The 19,050-nt window shown below is 40.5% G+C and overlaps 1 pseudogene; it reads left to right on the plus strand.

Annotated features, from left to right (window-relative positions):
* The first annotated feature begins 16,881 nt into the window (after nt 1-16,881).
* Nucleotides 16,882-18,617, plus strand: LOC107196739 (annotated as a pseudogene).
* Nucleotides 18,618-19,050: the final 433 nt, after the last annotated feature.

The raw sequence follows: 19,050 nt of genomic DNA on the forward strand, positions 1-19,050 counted from the left end.
GCTCATCAGATGCCATTAATAATCTAGGAAATAGTGATGTGAAGTATTGATAGAAGACCATTTTAATTTGAACTTGGGCCTCTATCTTTCTCATCTTTTGTGGTTTTTAGCTATGGAAATTGCTAAGGTACTTTTTGAGTCTTGGCTATTTGTTGTGATTCTGACAGATTTGCAGCCAAGCATAAGCTGCACACTCCTGCTCGAGCATCTGTGCAGGTAACTGCCTGATGGCTCTGTTGGCTATGCAACAGATCAGACAGCTGTAAGCTGTGAGGCTTTCAAGAAAATGAAAAGAGGGTGGCAAATACACAATAGAATATACAGATGTCAAATGATAATATACACCTGAAAATTGTATAATTGTATTAACCAATGTTACACCAATTAACTTAATTAAAAAAAAAAAAAAGAAAAGAAAATGGAGAGGTATCAAATTTCCTGATACTCTCATAGCTTGAGTTCATTTTCCAACCTCTTTCCAAAATCCTTACTAGGAAAGTCAATTACTCACACATAAAATATCATATGATCCAAAGAATCATTTCTGTTTGATCAGAGATACATTCTACTATTTTCTTCTCCAATAGATAAACTTTCTAAAGAGATGATTATACACTATCCTTAAACCCTGTTCTAGCTCATGGTAATGAAACAGCTTATATCACGACTTATTTATTTTTTATTCAAAAATATTTATCAAGAATTTAAAATATGCCAGGCAATACTCTAAGTACTATTACTATCTGTAGGCCCAAGACTCTCAAATTTGTATCCGTGTTCCAAATCTCTCCTCCAAACTCCTGACCCATACCTCCAACTGCCTACTCATCACTCTCAATAAAGCTAGAAAAACCTTTAATAGCTTCTGTTACTAACTGAATTGTGTCCACCCTCCTCCCCCAAACTCATGCATTGAAGCCCTAACCTTCCCTGCACCTTGCAGTGACTCAGAATGTGACTATATTTGGAGATAGGACCTTTAAAGAGGTAACTAAGCTTAAATGAGGTCATAAAGGTAGGTCCCTAATCCAACATGACTGATGTCTTTATGTATTAGTTTTCTCAGGCTGCCATAACAAAAAGCACAAACTGGGTAGCTTAAACCTCAGACGTTTATTTTCTCATAATTCTAGAGGCTATAAACCCAAGATCAAGGTTCTAACCAATTCAATTTCTGGTGAGAGCTTTCTTCCTGGCTTGCAGTATTCTCGCATGGCCTTTCTTCAGTGGGAGACTGAGGAGGGAGCTCCCTGATATCTCTTCTAACAAGGACACTAAACTTATAGGATCAGGGTCGCACCCTTATGACCTCATTTCTCCTTAATTACTTCCTTACTCCAAATGCAGCCATACTAGGGGTTAGAGCATCAACATATGAATTGGGGAGGGACATATACCTTCAGTCCAAAATACCTTAAAAGAAAAACAGACATCAAGGATGTGTGCAAAGACAGAGAAGGGGATGTGAGGACACAGTGAGAAAGCAGCTGTCCGCAAGCCAAGAAGAGAAGCCTGAGGAGAAACCAACCTTGCTGGCACCCTGATCCTGGAATTCCAGCCTCCGGAACTTGGAGAAAATTATTTTCTGTTGTTTAAGCCTCCCAGTCAGTGGTATTTTGTTATGGCAGGCCAAGCTGACTAATATAGATATCCACTGCTCCTAAGATAAGGATATATGCCCTGACTTGATTTTAAAGGTTCTGCATGAAACTACCCTCCCAACGTCATCCCTCTCAAAACAACTCTTAACTTTCTGAGAATTGGTCATATTGGACCTTCCTTCAATTCTTCCTTGGTGACATGCTTTTTTGTATCATATGACTTTGCCCGAGCTGATTTGTCTGCCTGTAATGTTCCTCAGATATCAGCTCATCATCAGCCTTTCCTGACCTCCAGCTTAGGTCAAGCTTTATTGTTCCATGTTCTCACAGAATCAAGTTCCTTTCTTTCAGGTCACTTATCACAGTAATAATGATTTATCAAATGAAGATCTGAAGATACTGTCTTTGCTCGTAAGGGCTTGCAAACAGATGTGTATCCAAACAAAGTTAAGCAACTGTTACAGAAGCTATGACCAGTAAGATCCCAGATCCAAGCTGGGGTTACTATAGTCTACCCACACCCTCCTACGTATTCCAACAACCTTCGGAAAACAAACAGTTGGGCTTCTGTGCTTCTACTCTATTTAGCAATGTTTACCTGTCATAAGGACAAGACAATTTCTTTTTTTAAAAGTGTCACCACTGATGGTTTAGAAGTGGTCAGAATAAACATAGCTATCGGTTTTTCCTTGTAACAAATTATAATGATGATTATGTTGATTAACCAACATATCTGGACATTTATAGTATTTCCACTATAAGTTGTTTTTTTTCCCACTTAATGATTTTAATCAGTGTCTCAACAAAGTTTTGAACACAAAACTATACTATGCAAGGAAAAATTAATAATAGGCATCAGACTTCAACCTACCTGAATTTTATCTAACGTGCTCACTTTGGCGGCATATATACTAAAACTGAATTTTATCAAATGACTTGTTTGTATTAATACAATAAAAAGAGACCAGCTCTGTAGTAACAATGGAATTTCATTGTTACCTTTCATAATGTAAAATTATACACTTGTCATCACAATAATCAAAGAAATAATTGCATTCCACAAATTTAATCTGAAATAAAAATTAAAATCTAGAAACCGACTGCAATAGTTACTAAACTATCACTCATTTAAAAAAGTTATAGGCAAACTAGCTTATATCAGACCAACTGTATTCATTTCCTAACGCTGCTGTAATTATCACTTACTGCCCACCCAGATAATCAAGTATAAACTCCTCCTCTCAAGACCCTTCACTTAATCACATATTTTTTTTTTTTTTGCCACATAAGGCGATATTCATTCTTTTATCATATACAGTAATAATCATAGGTCTTGGGGATTAGGAAGTGAATTTATTTTGGGGGGCCATTATACCTCTCAACCACACCAATCCTATCAATGACAACCAGAAAAGCCCAACAAAACATTTAAAAAATCTGTTGGAAGACATCAGAGAGCAGCAGGGACCTAAGTAACCAAGACCATGAAGACAAGATTAGTGCAAAGAGGCAAGCCAAACATTTAGAGTCACATTTTCTTTTTTGGTACATGCTGTTTTGCAAGCAGCTGCTGAGAGTTCAGGCAACCCTAAGGTGGAATAGCCTGAGTAAATACTCCACACATCAAGTTGTGGACCCTTGGCAGGGCTAATCAGCCTAGGAATGAGGATAAACTGGAAAGAGACCAGAGCTCACACAGGCTGAAACCCAGTTCAGAATTGATTCCAGGAAAGCAAAACCAAAAGTGAGAAAAAAAATCTACAGTTCATACACACAAAGTCTCATGTCCAGAATAAATTAAGAACGCCTCTAGCATCAGTAAGAAAAAGACAGACGATCCAACAGGAGAATAGTCCAGAGTCCTGAACAGGAAGCTTCACAAAAGAGGCTATTCAGATAGACAACAAGCAAATGGACAGGTACCCAACCTCTAATGTCATCAAGGAAATAGAAAATAAAACCACTACACCCAGACAAGGACTAAAATTTTTATTTTTAAAGACTGAAAATACCAAGTGTTGGCACAGATCTGGAGCAATAACTCTCTTACACCTAGGTTGAATGTAAATTGGTATAATCACCTTAGAAAACTGTCTGGTAGTGCCAACATACACGTCCTACACCCGAAAAATACCAAATCTAGGTACACAATCAACAAAAATGCAAATACATGTACACAAAAAGACATATGGGGAATGTTCATTGCAGCATTACTCATAATAATAAAAACTGTAAAGCTATTGGTAATCAGTCTAAACATGGGGATAATGTGAATTGTATCAATTTCTATAAAATAAGACAGGCTGCTGAGGATGCCTTTTGTACACTGTAATTCCATTTATGATTTGATTACTTGAGTAACTGAAATATGACAGTCTGAAAATTCCTATCGTCACAAATAAGAAAATTAAATTTTCTCACCATGTTATAATTTTTAAAATTTATCAATAGAAGTAACAAATGCATCCTGAATTCCTTTACTACGCTGTAAACAGGAAGATATTTAATGATTTTATAATGAAGTGTAAACTTCTGTCTCTTCTGTGAAACTCACCGCTACCTCAGACTAACAATAACGGCTTTCTGTCCCAGAATGACACTAACAAAAATAATTGGACTGTGTTCTGAAGTAGTTTATTGTTTAGTAACTGTTTGGTGCTTTAATAGCACAAAGTTGAAAAAAATTTGAAATATAATTTTTTTTTTAATTTGTAAAACAACCGAATATCCACCAATAGCAGAAAGGAAAAATAAATTGTGATATAGTCATTTTATATGGCAATGCAAATCAGTAAGTTATTACCACCCATTACTGCATGAATGAATCTCACAAACATCCTGCTTAGCAAAAGAAGCCAGATAGAGAAAAGGCAGACCATGTGATTTTCCTTACATAAAATTCAGAAAAAGGCAAAACTAATCATGTTAGAAGTCAGGAGAGTGATCTGGGAAGGAAGGCAGGGAGTGACTGGGAGGTACATGAGGGAGGTTTCTGGCTGCTAGAAGCATTCAATCTCCTGATCTAGTAGTAGTCATGTGAGTACATTAACTTTGTGAAAATTCATCTTTCTTTATGTTCATGATTTGTGCACTTTTCAATTGGTATATTATATTTTAATTTAAAAAAAATTTTTTTAAAGAGCCCTAAACCTCCGAAGCTGGATTTTCTGAGGGGAAACCGCTCACTTTTCTAAGAAAATATTTTCTTTTCCAGAGTAGCTGAGAAATCTCCCCCAATCAGCATTTCTGATTAAAATTAATATTTGATGTGCAAAGTGCTTCAGCAGCCACTTGCTAAGCTTAGTGGCATTTCTGACAATGCCAAGGAATTAGTTTCCATGCTTCTAATGCTAGTAAAGCACTAAAAATACCTCCTTCCACTCAAAATCCAGGTGCCCACCAACAAAAACATACAGATGCTGCTGTCTGTGCCCACCTTGGCCCGCAGCCCCATACTTCAAACTGCAGGGCCAGCTCCCGAAGACAGCTCAGAAATTCTGCAAACAAATTAACTGTACTTCCACCCTCAAACTTAGGGAGAGACACTCACTGTTGTTTTAAAAAACAGAACCAACAGGTGGCTTAGATTTGTCTCATGGTAGTTCATGAGGGAGTGGAGAGTACGGTACAATAACATATAGCTATCTGAAAGAAAAATTAACATTGCTATCTTTGCTTTGTTCATTCCCAAGACTCAGCCTCTCTACTAAATGTGCTTTGAGTTTTGCAAATATAGAATTTACTGTTTTTTAAAAATATTGTTGTAAATTGATGTTGAGGGTAACAATGATCAAAGTAGAAAATATTTGTTATTTTTCTATAATCTGTACCTTGAGGTTTTAACTGCTCACATGGGCTTATAGTATGGGCCTGTGGCTGCTTTCAACTTGATTCTTCGGGACTAAAAGAACAATCAAGATAACCCTGCAATCAGAACCATCCTGAAGGATAAACTGTAAGGCAATATGGTCTCTGCAGCTGTGAGCATCCATCTCCTCTCTAACTATTTCCCCTCACTTCTCCTTTAGGAGATGACAAGCACAGGGAATTCGATTACTTGTCACAAAGTCATCTAGCAAATCTTAGGGCAATTTAGAAAAACTAATTAAAATTTAGTTCTTTTGTTCCCTAGGGAATAAAAGATGTGCAAGCCCCCCATAACGCCTCAGTGTGTGCCTTTGGGTACAATCCACGGCTTCAGGTCTCATCTCCAGCCGGGTATCCAGACAAGAAGAGCCAGAGACAACAGGTTTCCTTGGAGAGGAGGGAATCCAGTGAGGTCATGAGAAAAGTATGGACTTGGGAGGGGACTATGGAGGAAGACGAATTTGGAGTACGGTAGGCCTGCATCTGCTCTTCCATGTCCTCAGCTCTGCAAGGGGACCCACCTCACATCAAAGGCATGACATTCACTAGGCCTATCTCTGCATCTTCATAAAAAGCCCTAAGATTCAGGTTCTTGGATAAACAGGAGACAAAGACTGTCAGCAGGTTACTGCCCCCTTTATTCTACTGCCCCCTTTATTCTCCATCCAGGGCAATGCTGAGCCACATCCACCCATCTCCACCCAGCTCTCAGCCTCTGCCTTTGGCAGCCATTCACACATCCAATAAGTATATACTGAGCACCTACAACGTGCCAGACACTGTGCTAGGCACCAGAGTCATGACACAGAACAAAGCAAAGGTCCTTGCTCTTCGAACTTTCATTCCATATGATTCTATTTATGTCGAATGTCCAGAAAAGGCAAATCTATATAGAGAGAAAGTAGAATAGTGGTTACCTAGGGTTGCGGGAGCTGGAGGAAAATGGGAGTGACTGCTAATGGGTAAGGGGAGGTTCTTTTTGGAGTGATGAAACTTTTTAAATTGACTGTGGTGATGGTTGCACAACTCCATGAATATGTTAAAAACCACTGAATTATACACTTTAAATAGGTGAACTGTATGGTTTGTGAGTTATATCTCAATTAAAGCTGTTGTATTAAAAATAATAAAGACTAAAACCCAGAACTTTCAACCTAAAACTCCATGCTATTTCTACAGTACCAGGTTGTCTTGTATATATAAGGAAGAAAATAAATGACACCCAAAGAGGCTAAAAAATAAATTATTTGGAAAGACATTTAAGTACTCACCTTATTTGCTAACATACCCCTTAAGATATTACGCATGTCAGAGATTACATCAGCCAGGATGGGCTAAGTAACAAACAAACTGAAAATCTCAGTGTCTAAACAACAGAAGTTTTACACTCAAGCTATGTCCACGTAGGGTTGGCTAGGGCTCTGTTTCCTCTCTGACTTGCCCAGACTGACAGAGAAACCACCAACTGGAGCTTTGCCAGTCTCTGTGGCACAGGGAAAGAGAGGTCACACTAGCGATCACATGATCCAGCCCAGAGTGATGCAACACACTACTCACAACTATTTGGCAGAGTAGTCACGTGGCCCCACAAACACATGGAGGCCAGGAATCACATGCTTGGAAAACAGAAAGCTTTGTATATTCAGTAAATAGCACTAAAGTTTGCACAGGGAATTAGGGCACAGTATGGCTAAGAGCATAGATTGTAAAGCAGGCACGCTGGGCTTGGAATCTCAGGACGGTCAACTCACTAGCTAGACATCACCATATCACCTTGCAGAAGTTAACTTGTCCTCTTTCTGCCTTGATTCCTCAACCATAAAATAGAGATAACAATAGTAGTTACCTCCCAGGTTTGTTAGAAGATTTCTATCTGTAAGGAACTTAAAACAGCACCTGATAAGTGCTAATACCATAAGCGTTACATAATTTGCGCTATCTTGGAACAAAATGAAAGGCAATTAAAAATTTTTGCAATACAATTAATGGATGAGCATGGTGTGAAGTATTAGCACAATACTGAACACATACAAGTAAGTGCTAAACAACTAGCAACCTTTACTAACAGAGCACCATGACCCAGGTCCTGCCTAGTCTGGCCTCAAAATAGCTACCTGGTTTCTTGGCTTCTAGGTTTCTTTCTTATCTTTAAATGAGGGGCTGTATGAGGTGACTTCCATGGTTCTCCAGCACCAAAAGCTGGGCTTTTTTTTTTTGATTCATGGGGCACCGATTTGGCGTGATAAGGTATTTTTCATTGTTCACTCTTTGCTCTTTGATGATAAAGGATGATCCTCCCTTTCAAATCAAGAGGGCACTAATACATTCCCTGGTTCAAAAGGGCGAACTTTATCTGGGTTCTCCCCTCTGAGCAGGCCTACCTTCACCCTACTAATTTGGAAAAGCACCTGCTTGCTGCCAGCTGACCGCCAGGAAGCTGCCAGGAGAGAAGCAGGTCTCTAAGCGTACCTCAAAGGAAGTGCCTCAACTCCCAGGGAGAGGGAGAGAGGAGTAAACAGTCACCTAGAGGGCAGCTCACTTCCTCCCACCATTGGGTGAGGACTTTAAAACCCTCCACAAACCGCTCCACATACCACTCAGAAGCGATCTCCCACCTTCACCTGGCCGCCCGCGTCCTGGCGGGGAGACTGCTCCTGTGTGTTGGAGGGGCAGTAGCTATCACCCTCATGGTTTAAGGAGGACTAAAGAGTCCCAGAGACCTTTCTGCTGTCCAGCCTGACTCCATCCTGAGGTCAGAAACAGGAATACAAAGTAAAAATTTAAAAATATGGTTTTTGGGGGGAAAGCTCTCAGTAGAACAAAGCTTTAATAAATGGGAAGCTGGTCACAGTTTTTCCACCTCAGTTGAACAATCTCAGTTGAACACACTGAATACGTGAATAAAAATGTGTGTGCTATTTTTCAAATGTTATGACCATGTCTAATGTTTGTCTTGGTAGCTGAGGCCTCTCCTTTTTAGGTGCCATGAAAGCCACCTTCACCAACGTAATCTATCTGCTTTATACTCCATAAGAATTGCTCTCGCTACACCTGTGTTATCATCTCCCTTGTCTAGGCTCCAGGCCAGTCCCACCCTCAGAGAAAGCCTTCCCTGAATTCTCCAGCCCTCTTCACCATTTCTGAACCACTTATTATTAACAGCACCCATTCGACACTGCCTTATGCTATATTTAAGGTTCAAGCCAAAAGCCATGTAGGTGAGCCCCTTTAGAATCGGGCTGTCCCACCCCAGTCAAGTTGCCCTGGCCAATGTGTTGACTACAACCCCACGAGGGACCCCAAGCCTGGACCATCCAACAAAGCCCAAATTCCCAACTCACAGTAACTGTTTGAGATAATAAATACTTACTGTTTTTCATAGGCTGCAACGTGGGGGGTAATTTGTAATATAGCAATAGCTGACAAACAATAAAGTATAACTAGGTGATTAAGTAAGTTTAATAAAATATTGATAGTAGAATTTAGATGGTGGACAAATGGGTGTTCACCGTAAAATTCTTTCAACTTTGCTGTATGAAAATTTTCATAATCTAATGTTGGGGGGAAAGCACAGACAGCACAACATAAAACTGGCAGCTGGATCCGTCCACAACGCAGCTGCAATAATGTTTTCTGACCAACAGAAAGGAATATTTTAAAAGCATTCTCAAGGAATACAGTCTACTTGGGAAGCTGATATCTTTAGAATGTTATTTACTCTCCATATATTTTAAGGTCTGTATTTATGCGTACCAAGTAGTTGTAGATGTATATGTGCTATTTTTCTTGTGTTTTTATCCCAACCTCCAATTTTCGAAAAGGAACTAGATCTGCTCATTTCGATTTTATCAGCCAGGGCACGTCTCAGGAACCCTGTGATGGATAAGAAATTACTGTTGTATCAAAAGTAACTCATTTCTTCATCTATTTGTCCTACTCTGAGCTCTGCTCTCTGTTCTGTCTGATTCAGTTCCCAAACTAATTAGGTTGGCTGAATTTGTTAGGTAATGGTTAGATAAATTTGATTAACTTTTACAGAACATGCTCAACACAAAGCTTCAAGAAACAGATACTTCTGCACTCCAGAGAAATCAGACTGGTCAGACCAGTGTTGATGCCAGTTTGTTTTCCTTAGTATTTACCTGGACCTGACACCCGCTTCTGCATATTTTTATAGTGACAATACTCTGCTAAAATTGCTTTCCATACCAAATGTTGATAATGTATTTTTAGATAAATAGTACGACTAGCCTGGTCTTTTTATGTAATGACATGAATGATAAAAACATTTCGTGATATACAGAAACCCAGACTCATTATTTTCTCTAAATATAAATAAACCGAAATCTGCCTGTCAGTGATGGGGGCCTATTTTGTTTATTTTACAGACATCAGAGAGGATCATCACAGTGTAATTGACTATAAGAGCTCCTCTATTACAAAGTACACAGTATTGTACTAAAGATAAGCTTGGAAAATATTGACAGTTGGACTCAGTGTTTACTATAGAATTCTGTGTTGTGTGTGGTATCTTCTTCACCCAGGCCAACATCAACATAGCTGGAAGGAAAAGCCCCCTGCAGAACTCACCACAGACAAGCGAGATGTGGTGGGACTGACTTATTTAATCTCACCTCACCATCCTCCCAGCTGCAGGACAGAAAACTAAAAACAACATTTTGCAGATGCCACACCTTGCAGCTAGAGGTTGGGATGGAATCCAACCAACTAGAGGCACCTGTGCAAAATTAGGAACCTGGAAGTGAAGCAGGGGCTTTCTCTGTGCCTCTTGCTTGGCCAGCAAACAAGTTGTGTAAATGGGAGGTTTTTCTGTAGCCACATTCTAGGACCATTCTCCTGGGTGCTAGAAGAAATTGTGGTAGCAGCCCCTCTCAGTTCTGGCTTCCTGATCCCACAGCCCCTGTTAATGTCCTATGAGTTGGGGAACCCTTCGATGGGCCAGTTCCTTACTGTTCCAGAAAGCGCCCCCAGGCCCAGCCTCCAGCCTTTCCAATGAGTCTGTAAGCACTCAGTCCTCTATCTCTTCTTGCTTAAAATAAACTAGCCTGGTTTTTGTTTCCTGCACTCAACCATTATTCACAACAGAAATCCTGTATCTTTTGAAAATACTAAAAATGAAAATGGGGTTATTGCTCTTATGTTCACTTTCCAACCACTCAGTCTCTATAAACTTCAGGACGGGTGGCAAGTCCTGAAATTGAACATGTCAGGCACATGGGGGAAGGAAAGCACATGCATCTGGAGTGAACAGAAATGCAGAGACCTGGTAAGGAAATGGAGAACTAGCGTCGTGCCAGGGTTAGCACTAGGCCAACTCTGCCTGCAGAGAAAGGAAGAAAGGAACAGGGGAGGATGCACAGAAAAACCAAAATGAAAAGGCTAAATTAAGTAGATGTGATGGGCCAGTGAGCCACAAAACCTGCCCATCGATACACAGGACATGGAAGCCAGGCTCACTGCTTTAAGTCAAAGCTCACGCTATATAAGGTAGAGCTAAAATGAGGTGTGATGGCAGCCATTCTTTTTCATGTGTGAGATTTAATTGAGCACTTCCAGGCTGGGGTTTCAGTGATTTAGATTTTCAGTTAAAGGGAAAGGCAGGAAATATTCTACTTAGTTCGAAGCCAGCAATTCTAATTTCCATTCCCAACGCTGCTGCTGCTGACTAGATGTACAACGCCCTGACCTGTTTCCTGGGTGACCATCCTACAAGATGACAAGCCCCTCAGTGACAGAAGCAGCTACATTTTATTGAGGACCCACTACATTCCAGCACTCTATATGCTTCTCACTTAACCACATAACCACTACATCAGGTGGATATTATGACAGAGATCCAGAATCCAACCACTTCCCCTCTCTGCACCACTCCCATCTCAGTCCAAGCCTCCATCCTGTCTCACCTGAATGCTGCATAGCCTCTTGCCTGGTCTTTCTGTTCCTACCCTTTCCCTCACCCCACTGACTATTCATCACAATTGCCAAGGTGATCTTGTTAAACCTTAAGTCACATCACATCACTCTTCTATGCAACTACCTCTCCCCCATTGTTGAACATGGCTTCTCATGTTACCTAGAATAGAAGCCCAAGTCTGTACAATGGACTACGAAGCCCTCTGGGATGTGCTCCACCTTTCCTCTCTGATCAGATCTCCTCCTAATCCCCTGGGTCACTCTCCTCCAGCCACATTGGCCTCCTTGCTGCTCTTCCAACACACTAGGCACATCCCTGCCTCAGGACCTTTGCACTTACTGTCCCGCTACATAAAATGTTCTTCATCTACATGACCTAGACTAGTTTGTTTCTAAATGATCTGCTCCCTTATCCCTTACAAATGTTTGCACAAATGTTACCTTATCAGTGATGCCTCCTCTGACTACCTTAGTTAAAATTGCAGTCTTAGCTCTTATCATTATCTATACATTTATTTTGTTTACTGTGTTGTGCCCTCCTCTAGCCCTCCAATGCAAGGAATAGATGTATTCAAGACTATATCAGCCACATACCTGGCACTTAATAAATATTTGTTGAATTTAATGCATAATTAATCTATGGGATTAGGTAGCTTGCCCACCACATCTACACTGTCAGTAAGGTGTAGTGCTAGGGGCCAAACTCATTCCCTTGACTCAGAAGCCCTGTCCAGAGCACCTAAAACCCTCCCTCCACATTCCGGGGGCTGTCGGAGATGCAGCAGGCATTAAGATTTGAACTGATAGGAGTCTAAAGGCTTTCTGTCCTCTCAACAGAAAAGGTGCTTACCGTAGACGCACTGGACTCCTATCAACACTGCTTCCTAACTGGGAAGCCACTTTCTGAGGATTTTCCTTGCCCGTCTTCCAATCCTTCTTTGAGAGCCTCAGCAGCCAAAAAGCATCAGATCCACCCCATGATCTAACACAAAAAGCTGGGCACAGCTTGACAGGCTCTGCAGTTGTAGCCCGGTCGCTAACCTCAGTGAGACGGCTTCTGCAAATTACCTCCAATTCAGGTGGAAAAGACTATTTGGGTCTAAGGCAAGAACTCTGCTGGCCGTGGAATGGAGAAGAGGGTGGAAGGGCTCCTGTAGCACTAGAAGGAGTCTGGGGAGAGAGCGATGGAGGGGTTACAGAGCAGGGTTACACAGGAATAGAAACAGCAGCAGAAAAGGATGGGTGATACTCTGTTGGAACCAGTCTACGTGCACCTCTCTCTTTACTGAATGAAATATGTCTCAGAGTAGGCGGATCATTAGCAAGAGATTGGCAGTCGTTCTTGTTATACACTACGATGAGATTTCTGTGGTTTTTTAATTAAGTGACTTGATATAAATGACAGACTTAGAATAGTACCTGACACACTGTAAGTCCTACATTTCTGTAGCTATTATCATAATGGGATTTAATCTCTATATTTTCTCCACAACAACCAAAAGCTCAAAAAGCGCCCTGCCAGGTAAAAAATGCAAGGATCAAATCTTCACGTGCTTTAAAAGCTGACTTTAAAAAATATTTATTTATCAGCTCAGACTGTTCTAAAAAAAAATAAGATTAGGCTACAAGCTTAGTAGACAAGGATCCGGACTTATTTCTTTTCATATTTCTATTGAGATGCTGAAATGGTTATTCTGCAGGAGATAATTACAGTTACATCATTTTTATTATGGTTATGTTAATTACAGGAATGTTATAACATTTAAAATAAATACACATATATATACATATATATATATATATGAAACAAAAAAAACTTTTTAAAAGTAAGTAGACATCGTAAATCCCAGATCTGACTATTGTCAATGATAACCACTGTTGCTGTGAAGAATTGTGGCAGACCTCTGGAGAAAAGTTACAAACATCTAATAAACGGTGAGAGAAGTAGAGTCAAAAGAAATTTTAGGGCAAGTGTAATTTAATGTTACAAGAATGCAGGAGCTAGGTGACTGCCCTAGCTGTGTAGAGTGGCCGTCGACTAGAACTTTCGGCTGGAAATCAATGATGGTGAGCAACTGGGAAACTATCCAGCAAACCAGACCCACTAAAAGAGAGAAATTCTGTGGGTCGGTGGTGGGATGGGGCATAATGTCACCTGCACCACTCAATTCAAGTCATGCATCATGTTTTTCGAAGATAAATATCTTATATTAAAGGCCCATCACTACTGAAGACCGTAGCACCACGAAGTTTTTGCAATGAGAAGGAAATGAAAAAGGAGAATCTTAGTTACAGCACTAAATACTGTGCAAAGCACAAATACCCATTCGCTCCAGTGTGAGAAACAGATTATTTTTCAAGTATCTCGAATGAATGTCACCCCAAAAGCCTCTCCCCAAGTCATTGAAATAAGTACTTTTTTTTAAATGCAAAGATACTGCAGGATACAAAGTCGACAGGCATTTTGCTATGTTTTGTTTCCTTCCAGAGAGATGCCTTGCTGGTTAGTGACAGGGTGTAAATGCCATGCTGTGAATAAGCCGAGCATTCTGTGGCTGGGAGGGAGCTCTGTTGCCTCTTCAAAGGAATGTTTCTAAAGAATGTTAAAGCAAGCTTAAGAAGTTCCAAGCAACCTGATACTGACAACGTGGAGTGCTGTGTTTGCCAAGATGGCATTTCCCTTTAACAGAAATGTAGATTAAGCCCAAAAGACTAGTGCTTAAGCTGTGGAAGGAAGAAGACGGCCGAGACTCTTTGCGGAAAAAAAGTATCTGGCTGATTTTATAAGCATGCGTTCCTTAAGGGGCAAAACACTGGGAGTACTTACTTAGAAACAAGCCTGGTGCTTCCATAAGAGAAAACGATTAGACAAGTCTAAGTCTTGATTTTGTAGGTAAAATTTATGGATCATGTAAATAGAAGTCAACTTCGATAAGAAGCACTCTGATGACTATGTGTTCTGCAATTATGATGTGAAAAAATGCTGTTCCTAAGAACTGGCCTCAACTGCAAGCCCCATCTTGATGCACATTCTCACCGAAGTGACTTTCAGATACAGTAAAAGCTGTGCTTTTCTGAGCTGGAAAAATTTATGGCTAAGCTAGGTACAGTCCTTTTCTGGATTTGCTAAGTGCATTCCTGTTATCTTTATTACTTACTCATCCCACTGCCTTTGCCTGAAATAAGTTGAGTTGGACCTAATAAATCAAAATATAACAAGAATCGACAAATTTAAACTATGATCCATGGTCTTGCTACATGAGTTTGTCTATCATTAATGCCAAAGCCACTAAAAGCATCACTGCTCTAATGAGAACAGTAATGAACTTGGTATAGCCACCTGCCATTGCCAAAGTGCTTCCCCATCCCACATCCCTTCAATCTCCACCACTTGGGACTTGGGACATGGTTGTTATACTGTTACGCCAATTATTGGTAAAAACACTCAGCAATTCGGTGGGTTACTGAAGACACACCTGGTGATAGAGCCAAGGCTTTCTCAATTCCAGTCACTATTCACTTTCAATTCATTTTTTTTCTAATTAGAAAAATATCCCATGATATTGTTAACAGTAGGACTGCCTGGTGAAAATTTTGCAGCTTGATGCATTTTTCTAATCACGGTACATGCCTTTTTCACTTTTTGATGCCAGAAACTTCAGAAGAGCATTCCTATCTTGGATACTGCAGGGCCTCTGGCCTCTTTCCTTGGACTCCCACCTCTGGGTAGGAGGGAAGAAAAAGAGAGTGGCACCTTACTGTCTCCTGGGAGGCAGGGCTGGGAACATTAGAGCATGCGCCTGGGCTGCTCCTTAAGGAACTAAAAGCTAGCTATCTTGGTGACAGGAGCCTCAGCTTCTTGCTTCTGGAAGCATCGAGGCCATCAAATTCAATTTTAAATACACTAAATTATCTGCTTGTGCCAACAACAAAGTAAAAATTTTTTTAAACTTTAAGGAGAATCTAATCCATTTAAAATCACCTCAGATTAAATCTACCTAGTAAGGAAAATTAATTTGAAATTTCATTTTCTTTTGTAAAAGGAAGCATTTCTGACAAGTTAGAATTCACATGAAAATAGAATAAAGGAAGCTGCAAAGTTATCCGGAGCAGGAGATGTTATGTTTGAGGTAGAAGCTTTTGCAACGTTCTCTATTAAATAATAACTGCTAGTGTTCATTTAGATGTTGAAACAAAATACTTATTTACAGACCTCATAAATTTTCCATATCCTGAAATCTAATAGAAATTTGTTCACTGTCACTTGAAAAACAGACAGTAGGATTTAAATTTTAAAATTCCCCAGGGCACATCCTAGCAGGGGAACTGGGGGAGAGAGAGATTTCCTGGGTCTGATCCCAGATGGCACCACGCTTCATATCTCTGCCCACATTTCCGAGTTTACACACTGACTTCAGTTAGTGTCCTGCAGGCTTGTGATAACAGGATCCTGGCTGGTGATTTACTCTGTTTTCTGACAGCCCTTAATCACTCCAAGACAACCTCACCTTCAATGTACCACAAATGACCTCAAACTTCTTCATACCCAGAATTCTGTTCTGTTATTCGTTCAAATATTAGCAGTTCCCAAGTGAAACGGCTAAGAACTTAAAGAAAAAAAAAAGCAAGCTTTTTAGACTCTCTCTTCAGTGTTCCAGAGACCTAGAAAAGTACAATTTCAGAGCTTTCATTTTCAACAGGCTTAGTAAGTAAGATGTCCTAAAAAACCAAGGAGACCTCCAGTCAGCTCCAGGATTCTTTCCCTTACGTACTGGGGGTCCTTGGCGTTGTCCCTGGAGCCTGCACACAGGTCTGGAGTCGGCAGCCAGGTCTGGATTCCAATCCCGACTCCACAAACACTAGACATGAAAATCTGGGCAAGTCAGAAAACCTTTTGAGCCTGGCTTTGAGCCACTTCAAAAAATGGAAATAATATCTATAATTCACAGGTGGTTGTAAAGGTTAAATGAGGTAAAGAAAAAGTGTCCTTAGCATGCTGCACAGGGCTGGTGTTCAACCTGCAGTAAAAAAATGCACCTGCAGAAGAACACAGGCATACTTCGTTTCGTGGCGCTTCGCTTTATTGTGCTTCACAGATATTGTGGTTTTTACAAGTTGAAGGTTTCTGGCAACTCTGCGTTGAGCAAGCCCATCGGTGCCATTTTTCCAATATCGTCTGTTTATTTCATGTCTGTCACATTTTGGTAATTCTTGCAATATTTCAGAATTTTTCACTATAATATTTGTTATGCTGCTCAGTTACCTTTGATGTTACTATTGTAATTGTTTTGGGGTGCCGTAAACCACGCCCACATAAGACAGAGAACATAATCCATAAATGCTGTGTGTGTTCTGACTGCTCCACTGACTGGCCATTCCCCTGCTTCTCTCCCTCCCTTCTGTCTCTCTCCCTCTCCTTGGGCCTCCCTATTCCCTGAGACTCGACAATGTTGAAATTAGGCCAGTTAATAACCCTGCAATGGACTCTAAGTGTTCACGTGGAAGGAAGAGTCACGCATCTCCCACTTTAATTCAAAAGTTAGTAATGATTAAGTTTAGTGAGGAAGACACGTCAAAGGCCAAGAAAGGCCAAAAGCTAGGCCTCTAATGTGAAACAGCCAAGTTGTGAGTGCACAGGAAAAGTTCTTGAAGGAAATTAAAGGTGCTATTCCAGGGAACACATGAATGATAAGGTGAAATAGCCTTAGTGCTGATGTGGAGAAAGTTTTAATGGTCTGGATAGAAGATCAAACCAGCCACAACATCCCCTTAACTCAAAGCCTAATCCAGAGCATGGTGCTAACTCTCTTCAATTCTATGAATGATGAGAGAAATGGGGAAGCTGCAGAGGAAGCTAGTAGAGGTTGGTTCATAAGGTTTAAGTTAAAGAAGCCACTTCAAAACATAAAAGTACAAGATGATGCAGCAACTGCTAATATAGAAGCTACAGCAAGTTATCCAGAAGATGTAGCTAAAATAACTAATGAGGGTGGCTACGCTAAACAAAGATTTTCAATGTAGATGAAAAAGCCTTATATTGGGAGAATATGCCATCTAGGACTCTTCTAGCTAGAGAGAAGTCAGTGCCCAGCTTCAAAGCTTCAAAGGACAGGCTGGCCCTCCTGTTAGAGGCTAATGCAGCTGGTGACTTTAAGTTACAGCCAATATTCATTTACCACTCCGAAAATCCTAAGGCCCTTAAGAATGATGTTAAATCAATTCTGCCTGTGCTCTATAAATGGAACAACAAAGCCTAGATGACAGCACATCTGTTTACAACATGGTTTATTGAATATTTTAAGCTCACTCTTGAGACCTATTGCTCAGATAAAAAAGATTCCTTTCAAAACATTACTGCCCATTGACAATGCACCCAGTCACCCAAGAGCTCTGATGGAGATGGTCAACAAGATGAATGCTGTTTCCATGCCTGCTAACACAACATCCATCCTGCAGCCCATGGATCAAGGAGTAATTTCTCCTTTCAGTCTTATTAAGAAATAAATTTTGTAAAGCTAGAGGTATCTTAGAAGACAGTGATTCCTCTGATGGATCTGGACAAAGTGAATTGAAAACCTTCTGGAAAAGATTCACCATTCCAGATGCCATTGAGAACACTCATGATTCATCGGAAGACGTCAAAACATCAACAAGTTTGGAAGAGGTTGATTCCAACTCTCCTGGATGACTTTGAGGGGTTCAAGACTTCAGTGGTAGAAGTAACTATAAGAGAACTAGCATTAGACGTGGAGCCTGAAGATAACTGAGTTGCTGTAATCTTGTAATAAAACTTTCACAGATGAGGAGTTGCCTTTCATGGATGAGCAAAGAAAGTGGTTTCTTGAGATGGAATCTACTCCTGGTGAAGATGCTGTGAAGATGACTGGAATGATAACGAAGGATTTAAAATATTACATAAACTTAGTTGATAAAGCAGTGGCAGAGTTTGAGAAGAAGACTCCAATTTTGAAAGAAGTTCTACTGCAGGTAAAACGCTACCCGCTATCAAACAGCATCTCATGCTACAGAGAAATCATTCGTGAAAGGAAGAGTCAATCAATGTGGCAATCTTCACTGTTGTCTTATTTTAAGTAATTACCACAGCCATCCCAGCCTTCAGCACCCCCACTCTGATCAGTCAGCAGCCATCAACCTCAAGGCAAGACCCTCTGACCAGCAAAAAGATGACTCACTGAAAGCTCAGATGATGATTAGCATTTTTTAGCATTAAAGTATCTTTAAATTAAGGTATGTACATTTTTCTAGACATAACACTACTGCACACTTTAAACAGACTACAGTGTAATGTAAATGTAGCTTTTATATCCACTGAAAAACCAAAAGGTTAGTGAGGCTTTCTTTATTGCGACATTCATTTTATTGCAGTGTTCTGGAACCAAACTTGCAGTATCTCTGAGGTATGCCTGTGAGGGAAAACACTATGAAAGCAGGGCCTCCCATTCCCCGAAGCATCACCAAGAGCTACTCGTAGAATTATTGAGCCAATTCCATTTATTCACTACCCGTCGGAGTCTGGCTGGGGCGGGATTACAGGCCAACATCTATCTGCTCAGAGGTAAGTCCAGCAACTGGTCTGGACCTGGGCCAGCCCTGGTCCTACCCAGAGACTAGGTCAATTTTGCGTTTG

The sequence above is a fragment of the Pteropus alecto genome, unplaced genomic scaffold, assembly GCF_000325575.1.
Source record: "Pteropus alecto unplaced genomic scaffold, ASM32557v1 scaffold7, whole genome shotgun sequence".
Lineage (NCBI taxonomy): Eukaryota > Metazoa > Chordata > Mammalia > Chiroptera > Pteropodidae > Pteropus > Pteropus alecto.